The following is a 26,929-nucleotide window of genomic DNA, read 5'->3' as shown; positions in this document are numbered from 1 at the left end:
GACCCTGCGCTATATACTGACTCGTCGGCACTCTTCAATCTGTTTCTCGCAAAAGGAAAAATACACACACACACATACACGCCCGCCCGAAATGTGTGAGTGGAAATCTAAGAGACGGAGCAGCAGAATAACAAGAAAAATTGCGTTTTGATAGAACGGCTGACTGCTTGTGAGTGGAAAGAGTTTCTCGAGTGAGCTCAGACCGACAAACGTGAAAATCGAGGCAAACTGTGCACCAGGTGAGAATGAATGCGTATCTATTTCCTGCACTTGCTGTATTTTAATTTTAATAGTAAGTTAGTAATGCTTACATATATAAAAATAATAACAATATATAAGTTTGTTAGTTGATTTCCAAAGTTAAATTAAAATACTTAAATTTTATAAATTTCTCTAAATACATATTTATTTGTTTACATTTTCATAGTAAATTAAATACTATTTTTTTTCATTTTTACTGTAGCCAATTTTGGTAATGATTTTCTACAAGACCTCTATTTAAAAGATTAATAAAAATTATATTTAGGCATTGCATCTTAACAATATATAAATCAAAGTGCGAATTTGAGTCCTTATCAACTTCACTAACTTAGTTATTTCTTATATAATACGAGAGCTAATAATTATATTAAAATCAGATTGTAATAAATTTAAAAATGCTCTGTTTAGTTCAAAAAGTTTAATTGCGTTTCTAGCATGAATGACTTTAAGGTCAGTGTTGTAAAAACAAATTAAGACTCAATTAAAAATATGTAGAAATTTTTAATGCTAAACACGCAATAATATAACAAATCAGTAGATTTTTTTATTTGGGCTCACAAATCGCCATTAATATTGCCTGATTTGTGCTTGTTTCTAGTGTCTTCAACGATACAACATATATGTTGTGCTAGAAAAATATTTGAAATCTTATTGTGGCGGGAGCTTTACTAATTTTTATTGATAGTGTACATTAAAAAAAACTCGCAAAATACACCAAAATTTAAAAAAAGGATCCGATTTCTTTAATTCACTGGAGATTTTTAATTTTCAACTATTTTTTAGTGTAAATTTAATCCGTTCGAGAGGGTAAAAGCATATATTTAACGTCAATATTTTTCATTTTCAGAGAATTCTACAGCCTGCTACCAACGTTTCCAGGAAATGAAATAAATAAAGCAAGCGCAGAAAAATAAAACCTTGAAATAAATCAGCGTGGAGAGTGATTGGTAGTGCGTGGAAATTATTCGGCAGCTCTCTTTCGCAGCAGGCAGCTAGCTGCAAATTAATTGAAACTCATTCGAGCCTAATGAATTGCAAACTCATTATTTAATCGAGCTCGCCACGTTCGCGTTTCCTTTTTTACTTTTTCCGCCGCACAGCAGCTGCTGCGGCGGTGGCAGTGGCGGTGGAGAGAAACGTCTGGCGAGCCAAATTGATGGCTGCAATCAATTGATTTTTCAATTTAACCCAACGTTTTGGCGGCGAGAGGTGTGCGGAAACGACCTGCGACAGGCATGCCCCGATTGCACCCCAAAGTGAAGCCATCATTCAGACTTTTCACCCCGTTTTTATGCCCCGGGAACAAAACAATCTGATCAATTCAAGCCTGGGTGACCCAGTTTTTGCCCAGGCACACATTCTTAGAGTATATATGTATAACTAGCTCTCGGAAATAACGCACTGACTTGTGAGTGCAGAGCAACTACAACAATGGGTTCCGCTCCAGGAAAGATTAAAATCAAAAGTTGGAGCAAGAAAGTCTGTCGCGCTGTTGTTGCTGCTGCTTATGCAAATTTAATGAGAAAGCGGCGCATAGAGTGCATTTCTTCCTTGCCCGTCGGTGCTATTTAGACTAAATGCCGATGCTAATGAGAGCAGCCACGCTGCCTGCTGGCGAATATAATGAATGCACTTGAATGCGGGCGCATTCAACTCTTGATCAAAGCGATTGAAGACGAAGACTCTCCTGCTTCCTCCCTCACTCACTTCGCGTTTCAAAGCGGACTTTTGTGCACTTACTCGTCTATTTCAGATTGTGGTACTTAGGCGACAAGAGAGTAGAGTGGAGACAAGGTTCAGACGATTGCCCACCCGAGTTTTCCAGGGGAGTGATGTTTTCTGTATCTATATTTTCTAAAATCCAAGACAAATAAACGAAAAAGTGCAGGTCGAAAATTCAGAAGGGAAACATCTTTCCCAGTTGAACACAATTTTAATTGTCTATAGAGAAATGATAATAGCTCGCTTTGGCTTTTGGAAAAAAAATTATGATTGAATGAACACATCAGACATTTTAAAAATAATCTAAATTTTCTATTTACTCTCATTTAAAATTTTAATTAACTATTGTTTCAAGCCCCCAATAGATGGCACCAGCAGTTAAATTTGGTTTTAATGCACTTTCCACTACGATTTGAGACTCAGTCCTGAAAATGATTTCTTATTTTATATGCTGAAAACTAAAATCTGTTCAGCCATTCGCTGCAGAAATGACGGGAAAGAAAAAAATGCCTTTCCCGACTCTCTAGCGATTGACTGAACCAATTTTGGTTTTCAGCAAATCAAAAGGACACGTTTTAAATTAACTATATGCACAGTTGCAGCAACTGGTGAATTGATTGAAAATATATTTTGAGTTTGAAAGCTCTGGAAAAAATCACCAATTTTCACCGTTTATGATTGATTTTAACAAAAACATATCCTCGCTACAATTTCAACATAAACATCAGTTTTAAATACCATTATTTTTATATAGAATTTTGCAAGTAATTAAGATTTTGGGCTAATCGTGTTGAACTCATGATGAAACGGTTATATTCACTTAATGAACCACCCTTTGCCATCTTCTGACATTAATGACTCCCCAGAAATTGTCAAATATCTTTCACTCCCTTGGCATGCTATGAATTCCTACAAAATTGAGAAATATAAAAAAAAAATTTATTTAATATGCATCGAGACATCAAGATGATTTCCATATCTCATGCTTAGGTAAATTATATTGTTTGTTTAATTAATTTGAACCGAGATTTTTAAAGCAATCGAAGTAGCAAACATTGTTAATATACATATTATATTTATATCAGATAATGCAAAGGAAAATTTCTTAATAATATAGAAAGCTAAAAATCCTAAATCGTGAAGATATTGAAAGTTTAATTAATTCCTGTATTAAATATTTGAAAATAATGTATTTCAATCAGCTTTACTCTCTATTCAAAAGGCGGTCGTTGCTGATGCCGCAGAAACTCGCCTACTTAATAATGTCGTGTCGACACAGAGCGGGTAGTTGGGAAATGCACTTAGGAGCGCGCGTCGTCGGGCCAATTGGCACGCGCAGTTGTTCCCGCTTAGCAATCTTGATCACGGCGTGCGGTGAGTGTAGTGATTGGCACAGCTAGTTACCCGTATTCCGTGTTCCGCAAACGACTCGGCAGTCAGCATCAGTGGCAGGTGTCAGCTTGTCTTCAACAGATAGACGCGCTGACGATGATGCGAGCGAATCGTCATCAGCAGATGCACACGCAGCTCCCCTGATCGTGGTTTATCAGAGATGGAGGCGATGTAACTATTGTGCAAATGAGTGCTTGAAAAATAATTAATATTCACGTTCAGCCTTTTTTTTTAATTCTTCTCTGGTTGGGCAAGTATACGTTTCTATAATAAAATTTAGGCGCAATAAATCAAGTAGAAAATTGTTCCTGATTTTGTTGGAATGGTGAAGATTCATTAATTCAAATCGCTGTTAATATTATCAGAAATATTAATATGATTAATCAAAATGACCAACAAAGGAATAAAACTGACAATTAATTCAGCATTGAATTGATTACTGTGCTTTTATCGCCGCTGTTAAAGAGGATTAATACTGCGAAAGCCCGGAAAATCCTTGCTGGAAATGTATGAAATCCTCCCTTGGGATTCAGTTAAAACCAAAATTGAAAGAAGTAGCTCTGTAAATTATTTAGAAAAGTGTCTGCAAAGTTAGCATACTTTTCTAACGATGAGGAATATATTCTTATACTTTAAAGAGGAATGATACTGCAAAAGCCTGGAAAATACTTGTTGCCAATGCATAAACTCGTTGCAAATGGTAATAGCTGTCTCCTTACTTGAAATCCGATTTAATTTCAAAACCAAGAGTTTCCCCAATAAGTGGCATACACCGTTGAACAGATCTCGACGAGAGGAATCGGAATATGCCAAGAAAATATGTTCAAGCACTGTAAATTTTGAAGAAAATTGGCAAAATTTGAATTTTTATTGTAGGAATGTCATTTTTTTACTATTGAAAATTGTTGAAAAAATTGTTTATCGATCAATTGTTTATGGCATCCAACAATTCAAACAATTTTCAATTGTTGCCCAGTATCATTCCACTTTAAATAATATTTCATTTCAAAACAAAGAGTTTCCCCGAAATATGTAAGAAACTGTTGAACAGATCTCGACGAGGGGAATCGAAATCTGCCAAGGAAACGGGGACAAGCCATGTACATTTTGGAGAAATTTTGAATATTGGAAATTGCAGAACAAAATTTCAACTGCATATTGCATCCAACAATTCAAACAATTTTTAATCGTTGCTCTGTACCTATCACCTTTAAAGATCAAGTTAACAAAAAGTCGAGTCCATACACGCGTGACTCAAAGGCGAATAACCCTGCTTTTTGCCTGCTGTGCGTCTGCAGCAAGTGGCGCGGAAGAAAAGCGAGCGACGATATTCACACGGACGGGCTGGCGAAAATCAAACGGAGAAGAGGACCCTGAAATTGATTCGACCACGCAATTTGCGGCGAAAGCTTTTAACGCCGTCCGTCCGCGCAGTTGCTGGCAGCAGAAAAAAAGTCGAATCGCGCGCCGCGCGCGCAATTATCCAAATGTCATCCTCGGCGCGCTGAGTTATTGCCAAATATTGGCAAATCGATCCCTTTCTTTCGCAGCCAGGCCTCCTTTTCCGGGGCATGAAACAAAATGGATTTCTCCGCCTGTGCCGTCGCCTGCGCTGCACGGGTAATTATGTTATTTTAGGCAAAGTGGCTGGATCGAAAGAGCAGCCGGGGCCAGATGGATCACTGCTGAGCAAACCAATAAAATTGGATCGCTCCTTCTGCCGCTGCTGCTGCTTTTTACGGCGAGCCAAGGCAACCTTTATCGCAGTCCCGACCGACACGCTGCTCCCCCTGCTGCTTTTTGCATTATCTCCCCCTGCAGCAGCAGCCGACAGACTCAACCCACCAAGAAATTGGACAGGTTGGGCCGAGTCAGACGAGTCGAGTCAAGTTGGACCAGTTGTGGACGGTTCCAATCCGGTAATAAAACTCGCGTACTTGTCCTGTCCTTCATAAGGACGAGTCAAGTCGAGACGAGTGTAGGACATTTTAAAACATTGATGGTTTTAATTCAAGATTTTTGTAATTTGAGGGTGGCAAAGTGGTCCTTTTGAATAGTAGTTTAAATTTCAACTATTGAAAAGGTGGATATCCTTAAATTTAAAAGTGGTTGGGACGAACGCGTCGAGTCGAGTCAAGTCCAGTTTAGGACATTTTGAGCGATACCACTTCGGGACGAGTCAAGTCGAGACCAGTTTCAGACATTTCAAAAATTTAGTGATTTAAAATTTAAAATTTTAAAATCTGAGGGTAACAATGTGGTCCTTATTATTTTTACTTTAAAAACTGCGTTTGACATTGAAATATGAATTCTATTTTGGTAACTTTCCCTTGTTTTCAAACTGGTTCATATACATATTTTAAAACTTTATTGACGAAAGGACAAATCCCTTTATTGACAATAATCGACATATTTTAAACTACCAAGCTTTAAAGAGGAATGGTTGTGAATTTCCCCGGAAAATCCTTTAACCCTTTAATCAATTTTCAGCAGTTCGGTACGCGGACGGCGGTCGCGCGGGCGCCATTTTGCGACCTCCTGCGTCGAGCGCCGACCCTTGTAACCATCCGCGACCCCTTGGGGGTTGTTTACATGTGTGCCAGGATGCTTGCGGAGGTAATCAGCGCCGCACCGTAGCGTCTTGCGACGCGCACGCGGTGCTCAAAGTTGCGTGCGCGCGTCGTTATAGTGCGGCACTTGGAAAATTTCGAGCCGTGTGCCGCGGTCGCGCGCACGCACTTTCACGACCTCCTGCGTCGAGCGCCAACCCTCGCAACCACCCGCGATCTCTCGGAGGTTGTTTATATGTGTGCTAGGATGCTCGCGGAGGTAATCAGCGCCGCACCGTAGCGTCTTGCGACGCGCACGCGGTGCTCAAAGTTGCGTGCGCGCGTCGTTATAGTGCGGCACTTGAAAAATTTCGAGCCGTGTGCCGCGGTCGCGCGCACGCACTTTCGCGGCCTCGTGCGTCGAGCGCCGACCCTCTCATCCCCCCGCCACCCCATAGGGGTAGTTCACCAGAGTACCCAGATGATCGCGGACGCGGTCGGCGCCGCACCGAAGCGTCGTGCGACGCGCACGCGGTGCCCGAAGTGGCGTGCGCGCGTCGTTATAGTGCGGCACTTAATAAATTTCGAGCTGCATCTTCGCATTGGGCCCATAGCAAAAGGTCGTCTCACGCGGTTATTGTTATTAAATTTTCAAAATAAATTCACGCATGGAATCTTCAGTAATTTTAGATCTAACAAAATCGTGCTCGCAAATAATATTCCTTTATTAATTCCATGAATTTAATTAAGAGCTATTAAAACCAAACAAATTGTTTACTATACAACTAAAACATTTTTTGCTTTTTAAAGACGCCCCAGAATTAAACGGTATAGAATTAATTCCAATAAATTCAATTTAATATCATAATTACTTATAACAAAATATAAATTGTTTAGTCTTATTTTATCCTACCGAGAAACGGGCCAATTTGTAAAAGGTCTGGTTATAAAGGACGATAAAGGACAAAAAGGGGCTAAAAATAGGATTTTTAGGAATTTTCAGCCTGCTCGCGATTGCGGCGGCTGCACACCATGCACATGCATGCACGTGCTTGCATGGTATGCCTGCAGTGTGCTGCTGCCTGCCTCTGTTATGGAGCGGGGGAGAGGGCGGCAGGCAGCAACCCAACGGCCAACGGCAGGACTGGCGAAGAATTCCTTCATCGCCTTACGCGTCAACGGCCGTTCGACCGTTCAAAGTTTAATCAATTAGTAATGGACAACGGACGCCGCAACTCGAGAGGACAGTGGACAAAGTCAAGGATAAGGACAAACGGGCGTCCCGTGGTTCGAACGGATTGCCTGGATCCTGCGATCAATTGGGTGAGTGTTGTTCATGTTTGTTAATAATTATCTATCTACATAAAATAGATTATCATCAAAAGAAATCCTACAAGATTATGCGCTATTGCTTATGAATGAATAATTACAGTTTCCGCCGCGTTACACACATTATTATCTAGCCCGTTCTAATGAGAATCCCATTAATATAAAAATATGGCTGGCGAAAACTGTGCAAGTCGCAGCGAAAAGTGTAATTCTTCCACAACTTTTTAGTTTATTATGCTGATGAGAATTTTTTGTATTACATTCTTAAATAATTATATTGCACAGTTATTATTATTTGCTCGCGTTTACGTACACAATGTATGTAAGGCAAAGTTACAGATTCTGCCGGGTTACAAATCTCGCCAGTTCTTATGAAAATCCATTTATTTTATACAAGTAGGGGTGGCGAAAACTGTAACTCGGCGGTTGGAAACTGTAATTTTTCCATACATACAAAACCTTTTACCGATTTCACTCTCACTCCTTCATGCATAATATGTATTCATAAATAAAAATTTAATGATTGATTGTTGTTTGATGTATCATGCAATAATGAACTTCATAAAATAATATATATGAAAATTAACAGGGTTGCATTTTGTATTTGCTTACCACCTATAATATTCGTAATATTAGTTTTTTTTCATGAATGTAAAATTGCAATCAAATTAAATGAATGTTCCTTGGATTCTTTTTAATTGCTCACATATATGGCCCTTCCTCTGTTACGAATTGACACCATTTTAAATTAATGTTTTCCATTTAAACTCAACCCTATTGATTTATTTATCGATACTTTTCCATTTTTCAGTTGTTAAATAACCATGATGATGAGGGGCAGCAACCTGTTGCGGTAGGTGGACCCTTAGGAATTGGGCTTGGCCTTCAGGAAGCTGACCAAATCGCTCGAGACCAGACGCAAAGAAGACCTCAACCCTCATCCCTCATCAAAGACTAATTCGTCCTGGTCCCGGCAAAATTGCGCAACTTTCAACAAACACCCAAATTTTCATTGTCGAATTGATTGTTGCCCTTTTCTTGCAACAAGAAAATTAGCGTTTGGTTGTTGAAAGTTGCGCAATTTTGCCGGGACCAGGACGAATTGTTAGCTGCAAGAAGTGAAGTGAGTGCGACGCAGGTGTGAGTTTCAATTATAAGAGCGTCCATCGTATTTGGGAAATATTCGGTTTCCTGGGAATTCCCAGGAAATTAATTTAATCAATGCCATTGGTAGAACTTGACATAAAGAATTTAAGGTGGTATTAGGAGAATAATTTAAGCCTGGGTGAACATAACTATGTGTATGTTTATTTTTATATGTATGGTTTTAATTAATTTTTTAGGTTTATTACCCTATATTTTCACAAGTATGAGTCTTTTAAGTTTACCTGGAGTCTATCTTTACCTGTATGATAAGCTTTAATATTTTATGGCTGAATTAATAATACTCAACACATATTCCCCCATTTCATGCCTCAGGGCACTCCAGGAGTGCTAATACCATTTATGGTTTTGTATTGAAAAAATTAGTAAAATGTTATTCAACCACAAACATTAGCTGTTCAATTTTCTGCTAATATAATTATAGGACATTTATTGATGATTTTAATGGGTAATACAGGTAGTGGCCTTAGAAGTTTCATAGTATATCTTTTGATTTTGGGTCAAATTGGTTAATTAATTCCCTGCTGGAAATTTGGATCCCGAGCTGAAGTATAAGCGGTTATATGAGAATCGGGCCAGGCTCAGGTATTATTTTCGGGACAGGCATCCCGATGAGCAGCTCCAGGACTGAAGCAAAGCCGCCGTGGATATAAGGGATATAAACAATCATAAACATATCCGACATATCCATGAAAATATGCGGATTCGATCTCCAAATTTTGGATGTCTATTTAAGGGGTTTTTTGGCATCAAAATTTTAAGGAGAAACTTATGTTTGCTTAAAAGTGCTTGTAAAATAGATCGAGAAATGCCAGGTTTGAAACTCGGGAATGGGGGACGCGGTCTAAGAGCTACAGTCCACCTTTCATTCACAGATAACTCGATTTTCGGGGATTTTAGAAATAACGAATAAATAGGGATTCTCGAGCTTCAAACCTGGAATTTCACCATCTTTTTAAACAATCAGTTTTTTCCAATTTATTAAGCAACTAACTATAAGTGTCAAGAAAAATTCCCCGGCCAATAAATAAACAATCAAAATTTTCTTGATTCCCTCCCCTGGTGCATGTTATCAAATTTAGCCATCTGCAGGCAGTTTCAATCGAATTTTGAAATTTGGAGGGCGATAGTGCATTGGACGGGATTTTCGGCGTGGAAATTTTTTCTTGCCACTTATAGTTGCTTAATTAATTGGAAAAAACCAGATTGTTTTTAAAGATGGTGAAATTTCAGGTTTGATGCTCGGGAATCCCTATTTATTCGTTATTTAAAAATCCCCGAAGATCGAGCTATCTCTGAATGAAAGGTGGACTGTAACTCTAAGACTGCGTCCCCCATTCCTGAGTTTCAAACCTGGAATTTCTCGATCCATTTTATAAGTACTTTTAAGCAAACATAAGTGTCTCCTTAAAATTTCGATGCCAAAATATCCCGTCCAATCGACTTTAAAAATTTGAAGCTCGAATTCGCCTGGAACTGCTCATCGGGATTCCTGTCCCGAAAAAATCCCCGATCCTAGCCCGATTCTCATATAACTGCTTAATATTTCTGCTCAGGATCCAAATTTCCTGGAAATTCCCGGATAACCAAAAATTTCTCGATCCCAATGGACGCTCTAATAAGTGTCATATACAGTAGAATGTTACCCCTGGCGCCAGTATATTGCCGGCGTCGAATTCTTTGGACTGATGAATTTAAAAGATGATATGCGATGCCACATGATAACTTCATATATAAATAATATTTATGTAAGGCTGTGGTATGAACCTGCTGATGGGTCTTTGAAAAAAGTAAGAAATAAAAATGATGAAATATCAGTAATACTAATGAGCTCATTTCATTTTGCTATTTTACCTAATTTTTTGCTAGGTTAGGCGAAATTTGTGCAAGGACCAAGCTTAAGAAAGGCGTTTCTGGCTAGGGTCTTTGGACAAGTTACGTCCGTTCCCAGATAAGAGCCTAAAATAGGCCTAGCAGGGCTGCAATGCCCAGCTGGGCCGCGGGGGGCCGTGCGGTCCCAAGTGGTGTAAAACCCGTCCCACTCGTCTCGACCAAATCCCGTCCCACTCGTCTCGGCCAAAACTTGACTCGTCCGTCTTGACGGTAATAAAAGACGTCATAAAAGCGGTCAGAATAGAAGTCTCCAGGACCAGTGGACGAGTCACGTCTATGACGTCCAAAGGACGTCTCTTTTCTTGGTGGGAATTACTTAATAACCACCACGCATTGTTCGCCGTCGATCAGAGTAATTAGCCTGTCAAAAGACTGACAGCGAATTCGGTTCCAGACACACAGCACTGATTTCGTTGCTGCTGTAGGCGTTGTCTTCTTTTTCTAAGGAGGAATAATCTTTTTTTAAATCTGGGGTAATCGATTATTCTTGTCAATGCACCCTCCACTAAATTAGGTCTGAAATATTGGGGAGGAAAAAGGCTGTAAACCATTTAGTTCTATTTGCGACTCTCGGGATTTTATCTAGAGTTAGGAAATAATTTTAGGAACAGCAAAATAAAGAAATACAGGCATGGTTTCGCGTATAAAAGTAAACCAGAAAAGAGAAGAAAAAAATTGTAAATCTGCATTAAATCCCGACTCAAGTTATTAATGTTAAATATAGTCGTAACTTGGACGGTTAGTACTAGTTTTGATTAATTCGCAACAAATCACAAAGTTCCTAGGAATAGGAACAAGTAATACATAATCATAATCACTTCAAGGAATTTGCGAAATAGAGCAAACGGCAAATTTCCAGAACTCAAAGTAATACGGTGGTCTACCCATGCATGCGGTAATCAAAGTTGGCTCAAGACAAACTTCACGAGAACCACGTCATTATAACATTTTATTTTTCAGCTCGACGGACAAAGGGAATGATCATGAAGAGCGGGAGGCGAATTATCCTTTGTTCCTCGAGGAGCAAGAATGTGATTAACCGGGCTTGCTTGCTTGCGGGATGGTGGGCCCGAGTTTCGGCGGCTGTTGTTGTTGTTGTTAGAGTGGTCGTTCAAGTTGGCCCCCAAGAAGTCGTCGACAATTTGCTGTAAAACCACGCCAACTCTAGGCAGCCAGGCCGCAGCGGCAAGGAATTGAATTTTGCGCAGCTGCCAGCAGCGGTGAATTCCATCTCGGGGCGTCTTTGCTGAAAAAGGAGGAGACCACCTGCGAGCGCCTCCATGCATTCAGCCCGGATTAATTGTCTCACACAGACGGCTGCCGCGAGTCTTATCCCTTTCCGTCCAGATGATCGAATCTTCTACGCTCAAGAAAAGCTCTGGTGTAAGTTAAAATTATTTTTAAAATGATTTAATTTGAGACTTTCTAAAAATATTTAGCCCGCAGCTAAGCTTGCACGAAGAGGACAACGTGCAACAGCATACGTAGGCTATAATTTTAATATTTCAAAACAAGAAAGTTTTGAAAATCCTCTCGTTTTCATGAGTCAACAGTCATTTTCATCCTAGACCAGAGAGCAAATAAAAATACAACAAAAAATGTCGACGCAGGGTATTATGCTTTTGTTTTGTTCTACAAAACATCCGCGTGATGCAGAGTCGGCTGTTTTAAACAAGCGCAGCAGGTGATTAAATATTAAAATGTCTGAACACCGACAAAGAGCGCGCGAGAGCAGAATATTATTTGCTCTTTTGTGCACGCACTGGTGCGCGAGTGAGTGAGTTTTTTTTTAATGAAAAAGCTTGCTTTTTGGCTGGGACCGGCCGAATAAAAAACCGGCACATCTGCAGCAGTAGCTGGGCCAAAGAGTGTATTTACCTCTGTGCACGGATGAAAAGCAGCGCGCGCCGTGTGTGATGATAATACGGCTCGCGAATAAATTGAGACCAGAGTTTTTATTCAAAGCTGCTGCGCGGGTGCGGCAAAATAAATGTACACGCTGCGCTCCTTCAGCTCGAACGAGTGGCTCGGTCAACCGGCTCACGTTTATAAAAACCTTTGTCGTTTCAGCCGGAGAATTTGCTCACTTGTGACTCATTTGGATGAATCCGTCACTGTGTTTGCTCGTTCACATGAAAAATAGCAGTTAAATCTTATGTTTATTTTGTAAGGTTGTTTATGAAGACAGTTTTAAATGATTTTTTTAAGTTATAGATAATTTATTTCTCCAGGGGCAAAGTTGCGATCTGTGTTGGTTCTTGCCGGTCAGATTAAGTCAATATGGCGTCGAAATAATGTAGGCCAATCAGGAGATAGTCCAGCGGCCAATCAGAAGCGTCAAAAAAGAGGCGCGCCGACCTAATAATTTCATTCCCGCGTATTTTGTTCCATTTCCGTTATCCTGATGTGCCCATCTAATGATCGATTCGCCAATTACCGGGCAAATCAGCTGTTAGTAAAGAAATAACAACACAAATATTCATGGTGCTGAAGGTATTTTCATGATATATTTTCCAAGCCAATTTCTTTTTACGTTTGTAACTCTAACAGACGTCATATCTGCGCGTCGCGTGAATTCGGCCCCCGGTGGTTTATTTATTTTCTTAATCAATAATATCGCAATTATTTGAAGAATTGAACGCGCAGCCAAAATGCTTTCCATTCAAGGTGTTATTGGAAAGGGTTCTACATTGCCAAAAGTCAAACAAAGCGGTGTGGCGCGCCCCATCAGTGGCAACTCTTTTCCTTCGAGCCAAAAGCAGTCATCCGAAGCGGCCGGGCAAAGTTTCCAGCTCGCGGATCGCATTCGCGAATATAGAGTCAAATCAGAAGATTGGCAATGAATAAATCTGAGAGCTGGCGACGTGAATTTTATTCTCGAGTGCGTCGATTCGTCTCAATACTTGTTGCTGAAGTGGGCTCGTCGGCAGAATTCGCCGCCGCAGGTATAGACGAGCGAGAAAGTGTTCATAAAAATTCATTCATCCCGCCAGTCCTCGAGCCGCCCGCCGCACGTCGTCGGCACGTGATTCATGATCGAGTGAGTTATTGCTTCTTATTGCCGGCGTGCGAATTGCCAGCGCCGAATTACATTGCCAAAACTTGCTCCTGCTGCCGCTGAAAAAAGGGAAAGAAAGACGGAGGAGAAAGTTTGGCCGATTTGTTTTGCTGGCCGGCGGCAAAGGTGCCCACAAAAAGTTGGTCTGACACGCGCGCAGGCACAAACCAACATCTTTCTCGCTTCGGCTAGCTGCGTTTGAGCAGAGCAGCAACGCGCGTCCTAATATCTTTCCGAAGTTTGCTCGGTTTTCCCTAAACGCCGTCATCCGACCGAAAATGACTCCATTCCAGTTAATCGCGTCCATTCCCATTGGCGAATTGGGTGCAGCCTTTCTCAATTTACTTGTTTGTTCCTGCTTTTCCCTTGTTTTGTTCACATAGGAACAGGCCTAAACAGTCCAATAAAAATAAAGGAAATTTTTATGAGGCAACCCAAAATATGTATTTTCTTATAAATATAAAAAAATCCTAACATTGGAAATCAACCTTTTAAATTTTACGCTTTAAAATTTTTACTGATTTCTTATCTTACAAATAAATCTAATTAAACTAAACAAAATTCGTATGACTTTTGAAGATTAAAGCGCTTATTTTTTGTAGTTTTTCTTATTAAGTCAAGTTTTGAAAATTATATCACTTATAGGATACACAATGTATTGTAGTTTCTTGCTCACGATTTAAAAATTACATTTGAATTTACAGATAGCACATGTCATGAACAAATGTAAAATTGACAAGCATGAACTGTGGAAAACAAAATATTTTCTTGACTTAATAACAGTGATCAGAAAGCCATCAGTCCTCCTAAATACCAGTTCCGAATTTTTATGCTGAACAAGCTTCCTGCTAAAGATCGAGATTTATTTCACATGAAGGGCATTTTACTTGATAGTTCGCTCACGATTGCATAAATCCCGACGAAATGAATTGAATCAAGCAAAAAAATCTTTGCCACGCCGTTGAATTTTTCGAGATATTCAGCAAAAACAAAAATGTATCTTCTGTTACTTGGTCCGAATTTGATTTTTTGCACATTTTAGAGATTTGAATATATTATAAATTCAAAAATCAAATCAAATTAATTGACAAAATAGCTATACACAGATATCAACACAAAAAACAGACTGTACATAGTGGAAGTTCTCTAGAACCATTTCAAAAGCACCAAAAAGTCATGATAATATAACTCTGTTAAATGCGCAAAATCGTCGTGAGAGTGTCGAAATTAGAAAATTTGCAATTTAGCTTTGGTCAATCGAGGCCTTTGAAAATCCAGTGGTGACCCGCGGGCTCTCTCTCTCTCTCTCTCTCTCTCTCTCTCTCTCTCTCTCTCTCTCTCAGCGTCGACACGCGGGGCTCTCTCTTGTTCCTCAAATGCGGCCCGCTTTGATAAAACGGCGCGGAGAGGCATGGTGGCTGCAAAGCTGAGCGCAAGAGGCGTGTGTGTACAGAACACGGGTGCGCCGCGCGCGCCGTGTACACTTTGTTCCGCTCTGAATTGAGTGGTGAATATTTAAAGGCGCGGCGTCCATTCACTCTGGGCCGGGCGGCGGACACTTATTCGTCTTTTTCACTCGGCTGGCCCGGCACAAAAGCAGCAGCAGCCCGAGTTTTCATTTTTCCCCGCTGAATGCAGTTCGTTTTTCCGAGCCTGCCGAGCAATTTGCCCTGTAACAATAATTGAGGCGGCGGCGACGGCGACGGCGGCGACGAAGAATGCAAACGGAGCAAAGGTGGAATGAATGGAGACAAAGTCGTGTGTCGCAGCCCCCCGGCACCACTCACTCACTCACCCACTCGCAGTCTGGCGAAATTGAGATGCACACAGCCCGCAGGCTGGCTGCATGGCTGGCTACGGAGCGAGCAAAACGTGTGCATGCCGCACGTGGAGAACAAACAACCAGCCACGGACTTATGCAGAGATTATTAGGAAAAAAGCAAATGAGCAACGAAAACCACGATTTCCCGAAAAATGGAGATGCTACTTTGTAAGATAATTTCCTGAGAATTTATCAACGGCGTATTAATGTGTATTTAACAGCAATCCTATCAAAATATCCCTGAAATTTCTTTTTGGACAGGGTTGAACTAGAATTGGTCGATAATTTAACAAGACGGTTGCATGAAAATCGGTGGAAACGGGAAAAGAAGCAGTTTTTGTCAGAACCACCGGGGGCTGGATTCACGCGACGCGCAGTCTGGTAGAGTACGGCGGGCAAGTTGCAAACGTAAAATGAAACTGGCTTGGGAAATTTATCATCAAAATACCGTCAGCGCACAATGAATATTTTTGTTATTTACCAAATCTAGCTCGCAAAATTCTCTTCAATATACTAGAAAGGAGTCGGCGTGACAAGAAACTCACTGGTGACATTCAGACACTGCGTCGCAAGCATTTCAACTTTTCCCCTGACAAACTTTCTTCGCCAACACGAACCTAACACATCAGTGGTAATTTATCTCCCCACTTATCTTTAATCGCAGTCCAATTTTTTAAAGAACCAAATTTGATTATATTGGCCTGTGTTTATCTTTGAAAAAAGGAAATATGATAAAAAGAACAATAATGGAAAGGACACAGGACAGATGAAAATTTCCTGTAGAATTCTGTGAAACGTACAATTAAGGGCAATTTCTTCCAAGATAAAAAAAACACTAATAACACTTAATTACCGTTCCACATGCCGAGCAACGCCAGTATAAATTGTATTGAGCTGGAAACTAAAATTCATTGTTTTTGAAAGCCACCAAATGCAGTCAACTTCTGGCCTCTTTTGTGTGCTTGTCTTGTGCGAGCTACTCTCGAGTAAGTTAAAAGTATAAACATTTTGTTTATTTTTATCTATTTCAGAAAAGTACTGGAATTGATATTTTATTTTGATTCACACACTTATCGATTAATTATTTGTTAAAAATTGAAAAACTTGGATTTTTGTATAGCATCATTGGGCTTTGGACCAATAAATTAATGCTAAGCTAATTTGGTGCTACTCACTACTATACTTGTTGTATATTTCCCCAATACTGAACTTATTTGGGATAGATTTTCTTCCTCAAACTATCCCAAAGCGGGACACATCGCTGTTGCAACGGCGATTGTCCGTAACATCCGATAGATTTTTATCATTTGTTGAGCAATTTCTGCCAACACTCGAATTTTCATTTGATTTTTAGCATTTTTACAACTATCTTTATACACAAACTGTGGAAATTCCGAACGAATTCCCGTCTGCAGCAGCAGTTCTTCACGTGGGGGTGAAGCTACGGGGCAAAAAGTCAAACGGAAAAGATGAATTGCCGCGTGTGCAGTGCAGTGCGCGTTTTTAGCCGGCGCGGCCCGGTGAGATGAAACAAAAATGATATATGTTGCAGATAAAAGCGGCAGTAGCAGCGGTTCGAGAGAGAGTGAGTGAGTAATATAGAGAAAGAGAGCAAAAAGCACTCGCCAGAAATTAGGTTGGCGGCTGTAAAGCAGCATTAGCAGCGCGCGTTATTCTTCTTATCGGCTCGGCGGGTGACACGCGGCACAAATCAGGCCTCGTCACCGCAATTTATAGATTTATACACCGCTCTACCAGACAAGATTGGAATTTGCCAAGCGTGACCTATTCTCTCTTGCTAGATTTGATTTATTTTCGCCCGCAACCTGCTCATTGATCTTCAAGAAATATTGGATGCGACCCATTTGTTTCATCTCTTCTTTTCTTTCCACGACGCGCTGATCTGCTTCTCGGTTGAGCGGAAAGCGACACGAGAAATGGCACTTTTATTTCTCCTCGTTGCCGTGTCTAGATGCATAAGCGCAATATGTTTCTTGTATGTGTCTTTCCAATAAAAGTAAAAAAGATTACCCAACAGTGATTGAAATAAAACTGCTTTCAACACACGTACTATTCATTTTTTCAATTAATATACAAGAGCTATTATTGGCTGAATTTTAAGCAGTTAGTTAATGTTTTGGAGCTAACGATTTACGATTGTAACTATGTGCGAACGAATGAGGAAGTGTCATTTAAGTTTACTCAAAGACGGATTAGAAACGTTTTATTACTTTACATCTGTCACAGATTTATCTGAATTTAAAATATTAATTTAAGTGGATTCTAAAGAGAATAGTCAATAAGTTACACACGTAGCAAATAAACAATTTCCTAAAAATTTTAAATACAAATTAGTACATTTATCATATTAACGTTACTTATTTTCATTTTAAAAATTAAAAAATAATGGCTCTTTTTTAGTAAATTAATATCTATTCTGGTGTTCGTTTTAATAAAAACATATTTTTTTATAAATACAACATTCAAATAATAAAATAAATCGTTATTTTAAATAATAAAATATATTTTTATTTTGGTGAAAATTTCAAAATATAGTTTACTGCGCGTCAATACAATTTCAGCGAAATACTTACTTAAAATTCAAAATCAGCCGGAAAAGAAAAAATATAATTAAATTTACATCATGAATCGATTTTGAGTTTATGTGACAGATAACAGGTAGAGCTGTGAAATTAAATTTTTTGGGTTTCCATACACAATGCGCCATGATTCTATAAGATGCTCAAAAATAATAATCTCCTATAATTTAGTCGATATCGACTTGGTCCATTAATCAAATGATTTTCGGGTCGAAAATATTGCTAGCAACAGAGACGATATTCCAAGTCAGCGGATCGGGGCACTCACACGTTTACTTCCGATAATCCGGCCAGCACCTCGCGCGATCAAATTCGGGCGGGCCCGCCGTTTGCCGATAATGGGCCTGGAGCTGCTGATCACGCGAGATTCGCCCAGGCAATAACTCTCAGGGCTGCGTGTTAATCCTTGTTTATAGATGCGAACACAAACGGCAAAGCACGGATTTGGCAGCCACTTCCGGCGAATTTGCAAACCGGAAAGGCCTGCCGCGTGAGCCGACTCGAGATAAGACGAAACGAGGGGCTGGCTATATGCCGAAATGCCGGCCAGATTATTTATTTGGCCCCAAGTGGCTGCTGTGTTGTGTTTGATGAAGATGTTTGGCTAAGCAGGTGCCGCTTCTTGGGGCAAACACCGAGTCGGAAATGGCAAACAACTTTGATTCCAATTTACTTGAGCCACACTCAATTATTCCTTCTTGCCGGCTGTTTGCCCGTGCTAAATCAACACTATGACTCGTGCTGGCATAAATTTTACAGCTTTTCCAGCACTATTTGTGTTGTGCGTGCAGCCAGCCCACTGCTCAGTTTGCTCCGACCGAAATTACTTTTAAATTAAAACACGGCAAAAGAAAACACTGGAGCAAAAGGAGAACTTGTATTTGTATTCATTCCGAGAATTTCTTCAAGGAGGGAAATGTGACGCAGTACTTTTGTAGGGCAAAGGTAACTCGAAGAAACACGATATTTTGCTGCAAAGAATCATCATTCAAGCCTGATATCAAGCCTAGGGAATTAAATTAAATTTAAAAAATTAATAATTGAAATTGAAGAAGTAAACAAAGTGTTTAGTTTTAGTTAAACTTGATCTTTTGAAAATTAAAATTTTTATTATGAAATTAATTGTTTTACATTTTGCTAATAGTGTAATTCAAATTAGATTTTAAATTTCGTCCAACATTTTTTAGAAATTAATTTGATTAAACAGGAAATCTCTTGTTTAATACAAATTGGTTGATGTAAAAACAAGCTATTTTTTAGAATTTAAATTTTGCACCAACTTAATAATGCAGAAGATGTTTAAATGTACTATAAAAAAACTCTTTTTGACAAGGCCTCTATCCAATAGGGTTGTTATTCACATATATGTAAATGTGATTTTTTTCAAATATTGTTCCTATTTCACTCCATGCAATAAAGAAATAATGTATTTTTCATTATTCATAAAATTATCTGAGGTAAGGATCAACCATCATTGCAAACCCATCTAAATGATTCAATACTCCATTTTCTAGATATATTTTCGTTTTGAAAATAAATATATTGATGAAATGATTTCAAACTAATTAGATATTTTCGTTTTTTAACGGAATGATTACTCTGATACATTTAAAATATATTAAAAAAATATTTTTTCTTTCAGTTTCCTATTTTTAAGGGAGAATTACAGCAAAGTAATTTTTCGTTTTTAATTTGCGAGTTTTATCCATTTTTTAGCATATGTTTCATATCAAAAGGAGTAAAAATATGCCTTTTCTTCAACATGGATAAAAGATAAAAATTACTTTACATACTAAAGCATGTATTTCAAAGAGTTAAAAAGTGTCGAAACGTGCTCTTTGTTAGAAGTAACCCTAAATTGGAATTAAATTTTGCGCTCTTTGTTGGTTTGAAAATTTTAATACCTTTGTAGCAAACCAAGTTAAGAACAAAGGGTAAATTTCGAGTCCTTTTGAAAGTGGGCATTGTGCAGCAAAACCGATTAAAACGGAGCATCTGGCGGGTGGGAGGGCCGGCAATGCTGACGACAAACCTCACGTGAGCTATTTAGCGTGGAAACATCAAACTGTAAACTAAAGTGAGACAGGGCTGCATGTGGCGTCGCCGTCACGAATACATTTTGCTGCCGTCGTGCGGTTTGTGCGCGCGTTGCGTTTAATGTGGTTTAATCGGTGCCGAAACAGAGGCATTTCTACTCTTTCGCCGAGCTAATAAGCCTATTAAATCCCCGCAAAACAAGAAAGCGAACATGAAGAAATTCACTTGCGGGGCCAAATTAATGGCACACGACTACAAATGAGACAGCTTAAATTTCGCAATTGCCGCAACGATTGCACGACAAAGCGGCCCCGCGCCGTTAACAGCAGCCGGCGACATTGTTTAGTTTCGCGCCGCCCCGCCAAAGAAACACACACACACACACGCCGCGCTCTCAAACTTCCACCTTTGACTGTAATACCTGCTTTGTGCTCTGTTGCGGCAACTCTCGCGATTCACTCCGGCGAACATCACAGAAATCGTCTCCAAAACCGCAGCCTCGGAATATAAAAGGAGAGGGTGCCGCATGCTGAGGAAAAATCCCGGCGCTTTGACTTAGCTTTTTGCTTTGTGGAAATGAAATGTCAAAGTTTCCGCAGCCGTGGATTTTCTCTCCTTTTTAATAAGGATAATTTTCGCTTTTGATTTAAAATTGTTCTGATAAATGTAGATTTTGTCTCTACAGCATACAATCAATTCTGCATTTTACTTTATCTGACGCACCCATTTATCAAATTGCAAAACAACCCATTCATCACAAGTTGTTAAATTAATATCCTTAATTGCGAGAGGTGGTAATAGGCAGAGTGGCTCCAAATTGCAGCAATTTGTGCGTGCGCCCGGCGTCAGCGGCAATGATCGTTCAGCGATTTTTGAGCGTCGGCTTGTTAAAAAGCACGGGGACGAGTGTTTGAAGTTATTGTGACAATAAAGAGCTGGCAATTTGCTGGAATTGCTGCGTCGGGCGTGCGCTGCGAAACGGGCAATAATCGCCACACTCCGCCCGCCCGCCCGCCTTTCTTTCTTTCCATTCCCTCCACGGGACGACGACTGCCTTTTTTGCCCGACGTCTCTCACTCTTTGCAGAAATTATCGTCATCAGTGAACGAGAATTCGATAGCAGAGAGACGCTCGTCTCCTTTAGGGCTCAGATTCCCAGTTGATTCTACATCATTATTTGCATGGAAAAAATTTATTCATCATCGCTGCACGAATAGGTAAGGTTTTGTATGTTTATTTTAGATTTATTGCATTCAATAAAAAAAATAAAAATTTGTTAATAGTTTTTTAATTATGAATTAGTTACATTTCAATGGATTTGTCCTAACTAAAATCTAGATAAAGATTATTTGTTAAAAATATCCAGTCATTTTTTAAAGGCCAAGCAAAATAAAATACTGTCAGAATCTCCTTCATGAGACAGAGTTATTATTTTAAATATGAATATTAATAATTATTTTTTATAATAATGCTTAAAATCTGGCCCCTGTTTTGCACTCTATGATCTAAAGTGGCGACTGGGCTGAAAAAGAAATTGGACGGGCTGAGATGCATATTGCTCCATTTCTCAATTTAAGTTAGTTAACGTGGAAAGAGAGGAGGATGGCGCGGCTTATTAACGCACCAGCAGCAGCAGCACAAAGTGAAGAGGCATGCGCGCCCGGGAAATAATTTCTGGCCCGGCGGCGCTTAAAAATTTCTTTGAATATTGCCAATAATAACTTTTTACATCTTCTGCTGCGATGGAGGAGCGGGTGGAGAAGAAATAATAAGGCGCTGGCACTGCAGGAGAAAAATATAATACTGCTAGGCGGAGAAATTTTTATTGGAGTTTATGCCGAAAGGAGATGAAAATATTGTTTCGTCGGAATTGAATGGGAGCGGCAGAAACAGAAATTTCATTTTTCTCCTCTCTGCTCCTCCGTTTGTCGCCGCAGCGATTGCGAGATGCGCATAACGTAAGAAATTCTAACATAGCCTCTGGATTATAATTTAGTTATTTGCCTTTAATTTTCATTCAATATACACTTTAAAAAGCAGAAATCCTGCTCTCATCGTCACACCATTTTCTCTTTTTTCTATGTGTGTGTGACATAAGTGTAGTTATGTGTTTTCTAAAATGTGTCTTATGTGTTTAACTTTCGCTTTCGGAGATTTATAGTAAAAAGTTAATTGTAATTAAATGGTAGAAAACCTTCTACCTCTCTAACCAGCAGAGAACATAAATGTCAAATTTGAATTCAAAATTTACAAAAAAAGATGTTTTATAAAAAAGAAATATGTGAGGGCATTGCAGAAAAGACTCTTCGCTCGTGAGGGCTGACATAATAATAAATGACTTTTTACGGGTACTTCTCGTGTCCTTAATGCAATTGTAAATATTTTTTTTCAATATTGATTTATAATTTCACTTGATTTTTACGTTAAAAAACATCCATTGCAGGACCCCTCTTTTCAGCTTTTTCGAAATGGAAAAGGAAACAGAACAGGATGTGAAAGCATGATGGCGTTGCAACTCGCTGCTCATCGCACTTCAGTGCTGCTAACGCTATAATGCAGTATGTTGGTCGTTGCTCTAGTTTCTGTTGTAAGGAAAAATGAATTTTTATTCAGTTCGAACCGTACTAATGTATATTTGCAGATTTATCACACAGGTATGATTTTTGGACGTTGTAAGTCTGCGTGCATTAAATTTTTCTCCATAGCTCGTGTGGAGAGCGTAATTTTGAATTCAAGGTGTCGGCGGTCAGAGAAAATTGCTTCAAAAGCAGCAATCGCCAGCTGCATTGCTTCTTGTTTGGAATTAGATTCGAAATGGGACTCTTGCAGCTATAACTCGACCTCTGGCAAACCGCAGGAGAGATACAACAATGTATAGTTTCAAATTTAGATGATTTCTGTGCTTGAAATCACCATAAAATTTTTTTAGTTTTATGATCTTAAATGAAGCCCTGGAGTTTTTTTCATGTCAATTGATTCCTGAGGGTCAAAATAGGTAAAAAGTCAAAAGACTTGGTCAACAAAACATGACGATCCGAATATCGGTGCCAACATAAAAGGAGCCAGATCGAGAAAGCATAGCGTCTCAACCAGAGCCAGGGTAATAATTAAGCGTCAAGGTTGGCAGCTGGTTACCTACACTGTCTGTCACTGTGGCGCTACCATCTCGATCTGTATATGTGCTAACTGTGAGCATAATTATGTTATATTAAGCCAATCAGAAATATATCTTGTAAGTCACCGGCATTCTTGCTTGCGGAACATTTTGATAAATTCAGACAAAATACCACCAAAGTAACGGTTTTTATGCTTTCCACCGATTTTTGACACACGTTGTGGCGTATTAAACCGATTGATTCGGAAGCCTAACCTAATTTGACCCTCAGGAGTCAATTGGCAGAGTCGAAAATTAAATTCCAGTGCCACTTTCGGAACAAACTTAAAAAAATGAAACATATAGATTCAGAAAAATGGATGTCCAAAGTGCTACCTGCATTTACAAAATGTATGCTTTCTTTTCGATGTGTTTGTTTAATTTAACCAATTACCTATATACGCAGTTCAAAAATTACAATGCTCTGTTCAAAATGGGTAATTCACGTTCAAAATTTTATTGGCAAAATTATCCAAGGACCAATTTGCAGCTGCTCAAATTTCCCATCCGATTTGTGGAAAGATATTGGATTTCACGCACATTACCTCTTCTGTGAGTAAAAAACTCTTCAAAATAGAAATCTATAAACCAGGAAATTAGTCCAACTACGATATGTCCTCGATGATTTGCGGCATGGTTTGGCCTGACACAAAGCATTGGCTGCCAAAGAGCTACGATGAAGTTCGATGCGTTATAGAAGCATTACGTAACCCGTTATATTATAATTATTTTGATTTTTGAATTATTTCCATTTAGCCCCAGAAGTGAGAGTCGTGGGCAAACTGCGATTGCCAGTATACAAGAGCAATTGCAGCAAAGAATTCTTCCTCTGCACCGTTGACACGCCTCGTTCCATTAAGAAATCTTTTCTAAATGCGGAGCTCAATGGAAATACGACGATTTTTCAAAACACCACAGAATGTGCACTTTTTGAGTTTAAAAATGATCCGAAGAAGGCGCCAGATTTTCGACTGAAAATTACTGACTGCAACGAAGCTGCTTTTACGTTATGTGAGAAAGACGTTTAAAGATATCGTATTTGAATTGCTTGTGATATTTGTATTCCTTTTCAAAATAAATCAATAAATATTTTTGAAAAAAATGACTGTTTATTTAAATCAAGTTAGTTATTTTATGCAGCCATTAGCATAGTTAGAGAAGAAGAGACTGGCCTATAAAGTATTTGTGGCTTTATAAATAACACTTTTAATCAAATGAAGTGCCGAGCCTTTTTATGAATATATACACTTGATGTAAAATTTTAAACGAAACATAACGATGACAGTAGTAACTATCACCATCAGCGCAATGTGCAAACGCACGAGTTGCTAAGTCAGAGTAGTCGCAAAACCATTTGGTCATCCGGCACTGGTAGCGGAAGTAGTGGCACTCAACGTGACAAACACTGAAATGATTTTAAACGGAGCAAAAATTTAACGCGAGTTGAGCTGAAGAGTAATTTAATCATCTAATATAATATATTGCTAAATTTATAGGAAAATTAAATAACTAGAAAGGATTGAACAGGCTGTATTAAAGCATATTTGAAATTTTATTGAAAATACTATAGATTAATTACTCGAATCATTTTTAAGGCCTTCCAATATTAGAGAATTCTTTTTGTGCATTTTATTTTCCTCATAATTCACCTAAAAAGTATACTTTCTCTGCTTTCTCTCTAGTCAAGTTCGTGTATTTCTTGTGGATATAATAATTATTGACAACAACCTTAACAAATTCTTTCTTGCATCCATTTTTTTCATTGAAGAGTTAGTTGGATTTTCAGAGAAAAAATGGAAAACATAAGATTCTATGGTTGTTCGTCCTTTTAAGTTTGTAACTTTCATTAAATTAAAAGTGGTTGGTTAAATTTAGAGTTATGTGTTTGAAACAATTGATAAACAAGATAATATATTTATTACTGTTAAGCACTCTTATGAAAGTTTCTGACTTCAAACGCGCGCGGGAACAAGCTAATTTAGACAGAAAAGTTCAATTATAAAATTTTTTATTTCATCGAAAAAATTATAAAGCCTTACGAACGTCTGAACTCAACCTTTTATCTATTTTCTTTTTCAGATGTTCAAACCGACGAGTCCAATAATTAAAATGTGATTTTGCAAGATCTGAACAAACATGGGTAAAAAGCAGCCGAAAACCTTTAAATAGGCTATTTCAGCATCTAACTTTTATATTTGCTAAGAAATAAAACCGAGATGCGTGAGTGCGTTCGCTCAATTTCAGCCATTCGCCCCGTTGTATAGGCGGTTTCGCATTTATCTTCCTGGCCGACGGGCGGGAAGGAGCGAACGGCTGGGCGTCACTCTCTCGCAGGTTCTTTTGCCTTTTTTCAGCACGACGTGTCAAAGGCGCGGCCTTTTAAACGTCAAGGCTTTTTCGCCGGGGCGGCCGGCGGTGTTTGTGTGCATGTGTCAGCCGACGTGAAGACGTAAAAGCAGCCTGGCAATCTGGTCATCTGCTAACCCGCCACGCACTCGTTGTCGCGTCGTCGTCGTTTGCATTCGGCAATAAGCACACCGGCGAGAAAGCCACTCCGGCTTTTTGCGCCCGCCGCCGCTCTTGTTTATCCGCCGTGATCGCCAGAGAAAAGGGTTGAGAGCGTACCGTCCGTATAGTGTCATTCAACTTTTGTCGTGACACGCAAGATTGTCTCTACTTTGGATTTTTCTCGGAAAGAAGAAGTGACAAATTTCACGCGAATATGCAAACCACGCTGACGGGACATTTGCATTTAATAATTACTAGAGAGAAGAGTTGAGCTGTCTCCAAGAAGATAGACAGGCCATTTTTAAATAAAATATATACAGGAGGACTTTCGAGATTTTTCCGTGACAAACTGTCCGAATGAAATGCCCTTTAAAAAAGGTTTGGACATACCGTTCCAAAGAAGTGCTGAAATATTGCGTGAAGTATCCATTTGGCCTTTCACTGAAAATTGAGAGATCTAAATTTGATTAAAAAGGTCCTTTCAGTTTCTAAGAAAATCGGGTTCAAAATTTGAATGCTAATCAAGCAAGCACTCTCCGTGATTAAAATCGTAATTTATTTCTCCCAAATGGATATTTACCAAGTAATTCGCATTTCGTTGGAAATATTTGGCGATGAGAGGAATGAATATCAAAGAAACGCAATTTACGAGTAATTGAGCAAACTCGGATATTTACTTGGTCCTAGTTTTTTTATACGTTTTAAAAATTATGGAAATATGTCTTAATTCCAAAATTTGTCGCCGAGTATCGCTAAATGTGCTCTAAATTACTGAAAAAGCATTTAAATACATGACTTGGGAGAGGATCTCAGGTCACTGCACCCTGAAAAAGCGTTAGGGTACCACAGGTCCAAGAGACCTCCTGTACGATGAGGGGTCGTGGTTGACGATCAGATGAACGGCTGACTTTAAAAAAAAAACTTTTTCGCCCGTGAACATATATATGCCCATCGCGAAGCCTAAAAATTTATTTAAATTTTCCTATGCGGGCGCAAAAAATCTGAAAATTCGTTTCCTGACCAGCGGTGACCCAGCGCGTGCAATGTAGTCGATAAAGCTCTTAAAGTTTCCTACGTTTAAGAAAAAATCGCTAATTTTCGATTTCCTGTATGATACCGATGGAGAAAATGCAATAATCACATTTTTCAAAGTTCAAAATTCATCTCCTCCTAGGATTTTGATTGTATCGGCTCGTATTTGATCTTAATATGATTCTAGCTGAATTTTTCGTCGATTGAAGTGCCATTTGTTTGGAATTTTTACTCTGGGCTGGAACTGCTGGAAGTCGGAAGATTTAAACGCAAATTCCACTGTATAAATTACTGTAAATCACTATAAATTACTGTTTAAAATAAATCGCTCTATCAATGTTAATAAAAATGTTGTTTATTTGATTTTAAATCGGAAGAAAAGGAACGGGGTTTGTCGGGGGGATCCTG

At 39.1% G+C, this 26,929-nt stretch overlaps 1 long non-coding RNA gene across 1 annotated transcript; it reads left to right on the top strand.

Moving 5' to 3' along the window:
* The first annotated feature begins 22,790 nt into the window (after nucleotides 1-22,790).
* On the top strand, nucleotides 22,791-24,065 carry LOC135948630 (uncharacterized). The gene is made up of 3 exons (XR_010575838.1): nucleotides 22,791-23,533; nucleotides 23,582-23,687; nucleotides 23,738-24,065. It is a non-coding gene; the product is annotated as an uncharacterized LOC135948630 (long non-coding RNA).
* The last annotated feature ends 2,864 nt before the right edge of the window (nucleotides 24,066-26,929 follow it).

Source organism: Cloeon dipterum, chromosome 1, assembly GCF_949628265.1.
Source record: "Cloeon dipterum chromosome 1, ieCloDipt1.1, whole genome shotgun sequence".
NCBI classification, from domain to species: domain Eukaryota; kingdom Metazoa; phylum Arthropoda; class Insecta; order Ephemeroptera; family Baetidae; genus Cloeon; species Cloeon dipterum.
This window is presented reverse-complemented; position numbering and strand designations above follow the sequence as displayed.